The sequence below is a fragment of the Oncorhynchus gorbuscha genome, linkage group LG10 (assembly GCF_021184085.1).
Source record: "Oncorhynchus gorbuscha isolate QuinsamMale2020 ecotype Even-year linkage group LG10, OgorEven_v1.0, whole genome shotgun sequence".
In the NCBI taxonomy this organism is placed as follows: domain Eukaryota; kingdom Metazoa; phylum Chordata; class Actinopteri; order Salmoniformes; family Salmonidae; genus Oncorhynchus; species Oncorhynchus gorbuscha.
The window spans coordinates 20,827,911-20,840,054 of NC_060182.1; positions in this window are offsets into that span (position 1 = coordinate 20,827,911).

Consider the following 12,144-nt stretch of genomic DNA (forward strand, 5'->3'; position numbering starts at 1 on the left):
ACCTGTGGATGTAATTCAAGGCCTACCTTCAAACTCAGTGCCTCTTTGCTTGACATCATGGGAAAAAAAATCAGGCAAGACCCCAGAAAAAAACTATTTCAGACCTCCACAAGTCTGGTTCATCCTTGGGAGCAATTTCCAAATGCCTGAAGGTACCACGTTCACTTGTACAAACAATAGTATGCAAGTTTAAACACCACTGGATCACGCAGCCGTCATACCGCTCAGGAAGGAGACGCATTCTGTCTCCGAGAGATTAACGTACTTTGGTGTGAAGAGTGAAATTCAATCCCAGAACAACAGAAAAGGACCTTGTGAAGAAGCAGGACAAAACAGGTACAAAAGTATCTACATCCACAGTAAAACAAGTCCTATATCCACAGTAAAACAAGTCCTATATCCACATAACCTGAAAGGCTGCTCAGCAAGGAAGAAGCCACTGCTCCAAAACCGCCATGAAAACGCCAGATTACGGTTTGCAACTGCACATGCGGACAAAGATCGTACTTTTTAGAGAAATGTCCTCTGGTCTGAAGAAACAAAAATAGAACTGTTTGGCAATAATGACCATCATTATGTTTGTAGGGAAAAGGGGGAGGCTTGCAAGCCAAAGAACACCATCCCAACTGTGAAGCACGGGGGTGGCAGCATCATGTTGTGGGGGTGCTTTGCTGGAGGAGGAACTGGTACACTTCACAAAATAGATGGCATCATGAGGAAGAAGAATTATGAGGATATATTGAAGCAACATGTCAAGAAGTTAAAGCTTGGTCGCAAATGAGTCTTCCAAATGGACAATGCCCCAAGCATACTTCCAAAGTTGTGGCAAAATGGTTTAAGGACAACAAAGTGAAGGTATTAGAGTGGACATCACAAAGCCCTGTCCTCAATCCTATAGAAAATGTGTGGGCCTACAAACCTGACTCTGTTACACCAGCTTTTTCAGGAGGAATGGGCCAAAATATTGTGGGAATCTTGTGGAAGGCTACCCGAAATGTTTGACCCAAGTTAAACAATTTAAAGGCAATACTACCCAATACTAATTGAGTGTATGTAAACTTCTGACCCACTGGGAATGTGATGAAAGAAATAAAAGCTGAAATAAATCATTCTCTCTCATACTATTCTGACATTTCACATTCTTAAAATGAAGTGGTGATCATAACTGACCTAAAACATGGATTTTTTTACTGGGAAGAAATGTCAGGAATTGTGAAAAACTGAGTTTAACTGGGGCTGGGGCTCCTTGGTTGTGCAGTGGTCTGATAGGGGTCTCTGGGTGGTCCTCTGTCTAGTGCATTATGGGGTGCGCTGGTTCTGGTTAGGCGTTGAGTGGGCCTGGGGCTTCTTGGTGGTGCAGTGGTCTGGTAGGGGTCTCTGGGTGGTCCTCTGTCCAGTGCGGCATGGGGTGTTTGTCTACCAACTGCCACGTCCTTTAGAGATTTGGCAAACATCCCTACTGTCTGCTTCCTTAGGTGGGAGTGGTCGTGCAGATGCTCTGGGGTGATTGTTTGGTTGGTGAGCAACGTACACGTTCGGGAGTAGGCCACACCCTCTGGTGATGTCAGCGTTGACTTTCTGAATGGTACGGGGATGAAAGTCTTTGCAGGGCAGATGGTGATGTGGGAGTTGGGGAAGCATTCAGAGGCCCTCTCTGCTACTCTGTTCACCAGGCTGCCTACTCTCTCCTGCTCCTCTCGCAGGTTGTTGGTGCCTGTGTGAATAATAATGTGGCCTGGTGTGCCAAAGTTAGGCTGGGACAGGATGTGGAGTGCATCCTGTGTTTTTGGGTACCGTATTTTGGACACCTTGTGGTGGGGTAAGGGTTTAAACACTGTTTCCCATGCTTGTTCAATGAACCATAAACAATTAATGAGCATGCACCTGTGGAAAGGTCGTTAAGACACTTACAGCTTACAGACAGTAGGCAATTAAGGTCACAGTTATGAAAACTTTGGACACTAAAGAGGCCTTTCTACTGACTCTGGAAATCACCAAAAGAAAAGATACCCAGGGTCCCTGCTCATCTGCATGAACGTGCCTTAGGCATGCTGCAAGGAGGCATGAGGACTGCAGATGTGAACAGGGCAATAAATTACAATGTCAGTGCTGTAAGGCGCCTAAGAGATCCTCACAGTGGCAGACCACATGTAACAAGACCTGCACAGGACCGGTACATCCGAACATCACACCTGCAGGACAGGTACAAGATGGCAACAACAACTGCCCGAGTTACACCAGGAACGTACAATCCCTCCATCAGTGCTCAGACTGTCCGCAATAGGCTGAGAGATGCTGGACTGAGAGCTTGTAGGCCTGTTGTAAGGAAGGTCCTCACCAGACATCACCGGCAACAACGTCGCATATGGCCCAAAGCCACCGTCATTGGACCAGACAGGACTGGCAAAAAGTGCTCTTCACTGCACCTCAGTACCTCCACCTCAGTACCTCCACCTCAGTACCTCCACCTCAGTACCTCCAGGCTCTGATCAGGCCCTACACCCAAACAAGGGCACTGCGTTCATCCACCTCTGGCCTGCTCGCCTCCCTACCACTGAGGAAGTACAGTTCCCGCTCAGCCCAGTCAAAACTGTTCGCTGCTCTGGCCCCCCAATGGTGGAACAAACTCCCTCACGACGCCAGGACAGCGGAGTCAATCACCACCTTCCGGAGACACCTGAAACCCCACCTCTTTAAGGAATACCTAGGCTAGGATAAGTAATCCTTCTCACCCCCCCCTTTAAGATTTAGATGCACTATTGTAAAGTGACTGTTCCACTGGATGTCATAAGGTGAATGCACCAATTTGTAAGTCGCTCTGGATAAGAGCGTCTGCTAAATGACTTAAATGTAAATGTAAATGACGAGTCGCGGTTTTGTCTCACCAGGGGTGATGGTCGGATTGGCGTTTATCGTTGAAGGAATGCACGTTACAGCGAAGCCTGTATTCTGGAGCGGGATCAATTTGGAGGTGGAGGGTTCGTCCTGGTCTGGGACAGTGTCACAGCATCATCGACTGAGCTTGTTGTCATTGCAGGCAATCCCAACACTGTGCGTTACAGAGAAGACATCCTCCTCCCTCATGTGGTAACCTTCCTGTAGGCTCATCCTGACATGACCCTCCAGCATGACAATGCCACCAGCCATACTGCTCGTTCTGTGCGTGATTTCCTGCAAGATGGGAATGTCAGTGTTCTGCCATGGCCAGCGAAGAGCTTGGATCTCAACTCCATTGAGCACGTCTGGGACCTGTTGGATCGGAGGGTGAGGGCTAGGGCAATTCCCCCCAGAATGTCCGGGAACTTGCAGGTGCCTTGGTGGAAGAGTGGGGTAACATCTCACAGCAAGAACTGGCAAATCTGGTGCAGTCCATGAGGAGGAGATGCACTGCAGTACTGCAGTACTTAATGCAGCTGGTGGCCACACCAGATACTGACTGTTACTTTTGATTTTGACCCCCTCCCCTTTGTTCAAGGACTCATTATTACATTTATGTTCGTCACATTTCTGTGGAACTTGTTCAGTTTATGTTTCAATTGAATCTTGTTATGTTCATACAAAATGTTTATGTTTGCTGAAAATAAATGTAGTTGACAGTGAGAGGACATTTATTTTTTTGCTGAGTTTATTTGCAGTGGTGGCCATGTCAGTGTGCTGCTGCTAAATGCATATAGGGTTTTTGTGTTTGTGAAGTGTTGCCCCAGCCTGTTTAATCAGGCTGCTGAATAGTCAGCAGTAATTACCCATATAGGCCAACGCCCTCACCATGGCATCCTACATTAGTATGCAGACACCACAGTGTGAACAGATTACACACATGCAAATACTGTACACACACTGTTACCATGCAAATGTACATGCACCACACTGCGCATATGCAAATGATGAACACCCCCCAAGAGATGAGTGGAGGGGTGGAATAAAGGAGAGATGAGGGGACAGATAGGTCAATTAAAGGAGAGGTGGAGTACATCAGAGTAATGATCAGATAGAGTGAGGGACTGCTGCAGTAGATTAGAAGCATGGAAGGAGGGATAAGAGCAGCAGATTTGAGAGAGGTGGAATGGAGGGAGGGAGTGGTGGAGAAGTAGAGTTGATATGTGAGAGGAGTGGAGGGAGGAGTAGAAGGGAGAGGGGAGGGAGTGGAGAAGTGTTAAAATAGCAGTGTAAGGAAGAGGGGAGATGGGGAGGGAGGGATGGAGAGATGGGAGGGAGGGATGGAGAGATTGGGAGCGAGGGATGGAGAGATGGGGAGCGAGGGAGGGAGAGATGGGGAGCGAGGGAGGGAGAGATGGGAAGGGAGGGATGGAGAGCTTGGGAGCGAGGGATGGAGAGCGAGGGAGGGAGAGATGGGGAGGGAGGGATGGAGAGATGGGGAGGGAGGGATGGAGAGATGGGGAGGGAGGGATGGAGAGATGGGGAGCGAGGGAGGGAGAGATGGGGAGGGAGGGATGGAGAGATGGGGAGGGAGGGATGGAGAGATGGGGAGGGAGGGATGGAGAGATGGGGAGGGAGGGATGAAGAGATGGGGAGGTGAAGAGATGGGGAGGGAGGGAGGGATGAAGAGATGGGGAGGGAGGGATGAAGAGATGGGGAGGGAGGGATGAAGAGATGGGGAGGGAGGGATGAAGAGATGGGGAGCGAGGGAGGGAGAGATGGGGAGGGAGGGATGGAGAGATGGGGAGGGAGGGATGGAGAGATGGGGAGGGAGGGATGGAGAGATGGGGAGGGAGGGAGGGAGGGAGAGATGGGGTGGGAGGGAGGGAGGGAGAGATGGGGAGGGAGGGATGGAGAGATGGGGAGGGAGGGATGGAGAGATGGGGAGGGAGGGATGAAGAGACGGGAAGGGAGGGAGGGAGAGACGGGGGGAGGGAGGGAGAGACGGGGAGCGAGGGAGGGAGAGACGGGGAGGGAGGGATGGAGAGACGGGGAGCGAGGGATGGAGAGATGGGGAGAGAGACGGGGAGGGGGATGGAGAGACGGGGAGGGAGGGATGGAGAGACGGGGAGGGAGGGATGGAGAGACGGGGAGCGAGGGATGGAGAGACGGGGAGCGAGGGATGGAGAGACGGGGAGGGAGGGATGGAGAGATGGGGAGCGAGGGAGGGAGAGATGGGGGGAGGGAGGGATGGAGAGATGGGGAGCGAGGGATGGAGAGATGGGGAGCGAGGGAGGGAGAGATGGGGGGGGAGGGATGGAGAGATGGGGAGGGAGGGATGGAGAGATGGGGAGCGAGGGATGGAGAGATGGGGAGCGAGGGATGGAGAGATGGGGAGGGAGGGAGGGAGGGAGAGATGGGGAGGGAGGGATGGAGAGATGGGGAGCGAGGGATGGAGAGATGGGGAGCGAGGGATGGGGAGCGAGGGATGGAGAGATGGGGAGCGAGGGATGGAGAGATGGGGAGCGAGGGAGGGAGAGATGGGGAGGGAGGGAGAGATGGGGAGGGAGGGATGGAGAGATGGGGAGCGAGGGAGGGAGAGATGGGGAGGGAGGGATGGAGAGATGGGGAGATGGGGAGCGAGGGATGGAGAGATGGGGAGCGAGGGAGGGAGAGATGGGGAGCGAGGGATGGAGAGATGGGGAGCGAGGGAGGGAGAGATGGGGAGGGAGGGATGGAGAGATGGGGAGGGAGGGATGGATGGGGAGCGAGGGAGGGAGGGATGGAGAGATGGGGAGGGAGAGATGGGGAGGGAGGGATGGAGAGATGGGGAGGGAGGGATGGAGAGATGGGGAGCGAGAGATGGGGAGGGAGGGATGGAGAGATGGGGAGGGAGGGATGGAGAGATGGGGAGCGAGGGAGGGAGAGATGGGGAGGGAGGGATGGAGAGATGGGGAGCGATGGGGGGAGGGATGGAGAGATGGGGAGGGAGGGATGGAGAGATGGGGAGCGAGGGATGGAGAGATGGGGAGCGAGGGATGGAGAGATGGGGAGCGAGGGATGGAGAGATGGGGAGGGAGGGATGGAGATATGGGGAGCGAGGGATGGAGAGATGGGGAGCGAGGGAGGGAGAGATGGGGAGCGAGGGATGAAGAGATGGGGAGCGAGGGAGGGAGAGATGGGGAGGGAGGGAGCGAGGGATGGAGAGATGGGAAGGGAGGGAGGGAGAGATGGGGAGGGAGGGAGGGAGAGATGAGGAGGGAGGGAGGGAGGGAGGGAGAGATGGGAAGGGAGGGAGAGATGGGGAGGGAGTGATGGAGAGATGGGGAGCGAGGGATGGAGAGATGTGGAGCGAGGGATGGAGAGATGGGGAGGGAGGGATGGAGAGATGGGAAGGGAGGGAGGGAGAGATGGGGAGGGAGGGATGTAGATTCCAGCATGTTTGACCCTTTATTCCCTGGTTTATAAACTTTCTAATCTGGGTAGGGTGGCTGTGGCTGCACTCTGCCGTTCTCACTGCTAATATATATATACACACATATATACATATTTTATTTATTTATTTTTATTTTTTATTTCACCTTTATTTAACCAGGTAGGCTAGTTGAGAACAAGTTCTCATTTGCAACTGCGACCTGGCCAAAATAAAGCATAGCAGTGTGAACAGACAACACAGAGTTACACATGGAGTAAACAATTAACAAGTCAATAACACAGTAGGAAAAAAATGGGCAGTCTATATACAATGTGTGCAAAAGGCATGAGGAGGTAGGCGAATAATACAATTTTGCAGATTAACACTGGAGTGATAAATGATCAGATGGTCATGTACAGGTAGAGATATTGGTGTGCAAAAGAGCAGAAAAGTAAATAAATAAAAAACAGTATAAAAACAGTATGGGGATGAGGTAGGTGAAAATGGATGGGCTATTTACCAATAGACTATGTACAGCTGCAGCGATCGGTTAGCTGCTCGGATAGCTGATGTTTGAAGTTGGTGAGGGAGATAAAAGTCTCCAACTTCAGCGATTTTTGCAGTTCGTTCCAGTCACAGGCAGCAGAGTACTGGAACGAAAGGCGGCCAAATGAGGTGTTGGCTTTAGGGATGATCAGTGAGATACACCTGCTGGAGCGTGTGCTGCGGATGGGTGTTGCCATCGTGACCAGTGAACTGAGATAAGGCGGAGCTTTACCTAGCATGGACTTGTAGATGACCTGGAGCCAGTGGGTCTGGCGACGAATATGTAGTGAGGGCCAGCCGACTAGAGCATACAAGTCGCAGTGGTGGGTGGTATAAGGTGCTTTAGTGACAAAACGGATGGCACTGTGATAGACTGCATCCAGTTTGGTGAGTAGAGTGTTGGAAGCCATTTTGTAGATGACATCGCCGAAGTCGAGGATCGGTAGGATAGTCAGTTTTACTAGGGTAAGCTTGGCGGCATGAGTGAAGGAGGCTTTGTTGCGGAATAGAAAGCCGACTCTTGATTTGATTTTCGATTGGAGATGTTTGATGTGAGTCTGGAAGGAGAGTTTGCAGTCTAGCCAGACACCTAGATACTTATAGGTGTCCACATATTCAAGGTCGGAACCATCCAGGGTGGTGATGCTAGTCGGTATATATATATATACATACAGTGGCAAGAGAAAGTATGTGAACCCTTTGGAAATACCTGGATTTCCAAAGGTCATAAATTGGTCATAAAATTTGATCTGATCTTCATCTAGGTCACAACAATAGACAAATAGTCTGCTTACACAAATAACACACAAACAATGATACTTTTTAATTTATTGTTGGGAAAAGTATGTGAACCCTTGGATTTAATAACTGGTTGACCCTCCTATGACAGCAATAACCTCAAGCAAACGTTTTCTGTAGTTAAGGATCAGACCTGCACAACAGTGAGGAGGAATTTTGGACCATTCCTCTTTACAAAACTGTTTCAGTTCAGCAATATTCTTGGGATGTCTGGTGTGAACTGCTCTCTTGATGTCATGCCACAGCATCTCAATCAGGTTGAGATCAGGACTGTGACTGGGCCACTCCAGAAGGTCAGGACTGTGACTGGGCCACTCCAGAAGGTCAGGACTGTGACTGGGCCACTCCAGAAGATTAGGACTGTGACTGGGCCACTCCAGAAGATCAGGACTGTGACTGGGCCACTCCAGAAGGTCAGGACTGTGACTGGGCCACTCCAGAAGATCAGGACTGTGATTGGGCCACTCCAGAAGATCAGGACTGTGACTGGGCCACTCCAGAAGATCAGGACTGTGACTGGGCCACTCCAGAAGGTCAGGACTGTGACTGGGCCACTCCAGAAGATCAGGACTGTGACTGGGCCACTCCAGAAGGTCAGGACTGTGACTGGGCCACTCCAGAAGATCAGGACTGTGACTGGGCCACTCCAGAAGATCAGGACTGTGACTGGGCCACTCCAGAAGATCAGGACTGTGACTGGGCCACTCCAGAAGATCAGGACTGTGACTGGGCCACTCCAGAAGATCAGGACTGTGACTGGGCCACTCCAGAAGATCAGGACTGTGACTGGGCCACTCCAGAAGATCAGGACTGTGACTGGGGCACTACAGAAGGTCAGGACTGTGACTGGGCCACTCCAGAAGGTCAGGACTGTGACTGGGTCACTCCAGAAGATCAGGACTGTGACTGGGCCACTCCAGAAGGTCAGGACTGTGACTGGGTCACTCCAGAAGGTCAGGACTGTGACTGGGCCACTCCAGAAGATCAGGACTGTGACTGGGCCACTCCAGAAGGTCAGGACTGTGACTGGGCCACTCCAGAAGATCAGGACTGTGACTGGGCCACTCCAGAAGATCAGGACTGTGACTGGGCCACTCCGGAAGGTCAGGACTGTGACTGGGCCACTCCAGAAGGTCAGGACTGTGACTGGGCCACTCCAGAAGATCAGGACTGTGACTGGGCCACTCCAGAAGATCAGGACTGTGACTGGGCCACTCCAGAAGGCCTATTTTCTTCTGTTGACCCCATTCTGTTGTTTATTTACTTCTGTGTTTTGGGTTGTTGTCCTGTTGAATCACCCAACTTCTGTTGAGCTTCAATTGGTGGACAGATAGCCTTACATTCTCCTGCAAAATGTCTTGATAAACTTGGAAATTAATTTTGCTGTCCAGGCCCTGAGGCAGCAATGCAGTCCCAAACCATGAAGCTCCCTCCACCATACTTTACAGTTGGGTAGAGGTTTTGATGTTGGCGTGCTGGGCCTGTTTTTCTCCACACAGTGTTATGTTCCTTCCAAACAACACAACTGTAGTTTCATCTGTCCACAGAATATTTTGCCAGTAGCGATGTGGAACATCCAGGTGCACTTTAGTAACTTCAAACGTGCAACAATGTTTTTTTTTAGACAGCAGTGGCTTCTTCCGTGGTGTCCTCCCATGATCACCATTCTTGTTTAGTGTTTTATGTATCGTAGACTCGTCAGAGATGTTAGCATGTTCCAGAGATGTCTGTAAGTCTTTAGCTGACACTAGGATTCTTCATAACCTCATTGAGCATTCTGCGCTGTGCTCTTGCAGTGATCTTTGCAGGACGGCCACTCCTAGGAAGAGTAGCAACAGTGCTAAACTTTCTCAATTTATAGACAATTTGTCTTACCATGGAATGATGAACATCAAGACTTTTAGAGATACTTTTGTAACCCTTTCCAGCTTTATGCCAGTCAACAATTCGTAATCTTAGGTCTTCTGACATCTGTTTTGTTCGAGGCATGGTTCACATCAGGCAATGCTTATTGTGAATTAGCAAACTCAATTTTTGTGAATGTTTTTTATAGGGCAGGGCAGCTCTAACCAACATCTCCAATCTCATCTCATTGATTGGACTCCAGGTTAGCTGACTCCTGACTCCAATTAGCTTTTGGAGAAGTCATTAACCTAGGGGTTCATATACTTTTTCCAACCTACACTGTGAATGTTTAAATTATGTATTCAATATAGACAAGAAATATACATTAATTTGTGTGTTATTAGTTTAAGCAGACTGTTTTTGTGACTTTGATGAAGATCAGATCAAATTTGATGACCAATTTATGCCGAAATCCAGGTAATTCCAAAGGGGTCATACTTTTTCTTGCCACATATATATATATATATATAGTACCAGCTTCCCTGCTCCTGACGTAGAGCATGTCAAGTACATTGGTCAAGAACACTACAGTGTGTCTGTGTGTGTGTTTGCCTGCGTTTGTGTGTGTATGTGCGCGTGCATGTGTACGTCCTTTGTGAGGTTGTTTTGGGGTCCACAGCTGGTCCTTCCTCTTTGGTCATTGGCATTGAGAATTGCCACATCTCTGCTCTCTGGGGGGATGTGAGGATGTCCTGGTCAACCTTCCCCCACATGTGTGCTCACTGGCAAATACCACCGGCATATAACAGCACTTAAGATGTTATTGGTAGACTCTGTGTCAAACATCATATGACTGTCATTGGTCCGCTCGGTCTTTGTGTCAAAGAGCACTTGACTGTCATTGGTCCACTTCACTGTATCTGTGTTAAGGTTGGCAAGACAATGAAAATACCCTCCTTACTCCAATTGAAGATTCATTTGACCATAATTAGTTAAATCATACTGTATTTTTGTGAGCATACTGTGATTGGTACTCCTTCCCTCACAGACAGTGTGCAGGCTGCAGACTATAATAACATTCTTAGATAGAGAGAGTGTTGGTGTGTTCTGTCTTTTGCTGCCACTCCCTGTAAGTGTGTGTGTATGAGAGACTAAGAGGAAATGGAGAGAGTGTGTTCTGTTTCTCCCTGCCACTTGTATATGAGTGTGTGTTCTGTTTCTCCCTGCCACTCAGAGTGTATATGAGTGTGTGTTCTGTTTCTCCCTACCACTCAGAGTGTATATGAGTGTGTGTTCTGTTTCTCCCTGCCACTCCGAGTGTATATGAGTGTGTGTTCTGTTTCTCCCTGCCACTCAGAGTGTATATGAGAGTGTGTTCTGTTTCTCCCTGCCACTCTGTTCTGTTTCTCCCTGCCACTCAGAGTGTATATGAGTGTGTGTTCTGTTTCTCCCTGCCACTCAGAGTGTATATGAGTGTGTGTTCTGTTTCTCCCTGCCACTCAGAGTGTATATGAGTGTGTGTTCTGTTTCTCCCTGCCACTCAGAGTGTATATGAGTGTGTGTTCTGTTTCTCCCTGCCACTCCCTGAGTGCATATGAGTGTGTGTGTATTTGATGAATAATAGATGAGGATATAGATTGCTGAGCTCAGCTCTGCAGCTCTGGTCCACTGACCCAGTTAACACACAGGAGAGCACACACACAGTAACCATCGTCTGACCTGTCATGCACTGCCTTGTCCGCCAGTCCACCTATCAGATTCCAGCCTACCATGTTCTCACACACATTCTCCTATCAGAGAGCGTCATTTTAGTCTCTAAGGCCCCTTATCCTATCCCCAACATCCTTCAGGATGTGCATATATGAAGGGACTGAATAGGTGTAAGTAATATTGAAGATCAATCTCCTCTTTCTTCTATCTTGCAAGTACAGTATATGCACTTAGTCTGGCCCACAACGTTCCTATTAAATTGATTGTTCTAATGTAATTCTATGGCCTCGCCCAGTATGCTAGCCTTGGTTCCAATTGCTATTGCCGTCAATCATCCATCCCCGTCTTACCATTCCTGTCCTTTCATCTCTTGTCTTTTCCTCTCGCCTTACCCACTCACACGTGTGTCTTTATGTAATGTCTCAATGCAGTTATGTATTGGGATATAGATGTGTGTTAGATCTGACACAGGTGGAACAATAATGGAAGAATGTAATAAAGAAAGAGGAATGTTGACAGGAAATAGCTTTGGTCAGGGACACAGACCTGGCTACTCAGACCAAAGGCATTCTAGAATGGGCTCTAATGCAGATGGTCCCAGACAGTCTGTGTACGTGTGTGTCAGGAGAGATGGAACTGAAAACAGTTTCCAGAGATGGTATGCATTGCTGTTGGAATAGCACCACCTAGTGGTCACCAATGCATCGCTCAACTCCCTCTCTGTCTCTACATTTTTTTATTTAACCTTTATTTAAGTACGCAAGTCAGTTAAGAACAAATTCTTATTTCAAATGACAGCCTAGGAATAGATGGTTAACTGCCTTGTTCAGGGGCAGAACGACAGACTTTTTACCTTTTCAGCTCGGGAATTCAATCTAGCTCTGGGATTCGACCTTCTCCCCCTCCCCTTCTCTCTCTGTCTATTCTTCTCTCTCGATCCCCTCCCCTTCTCC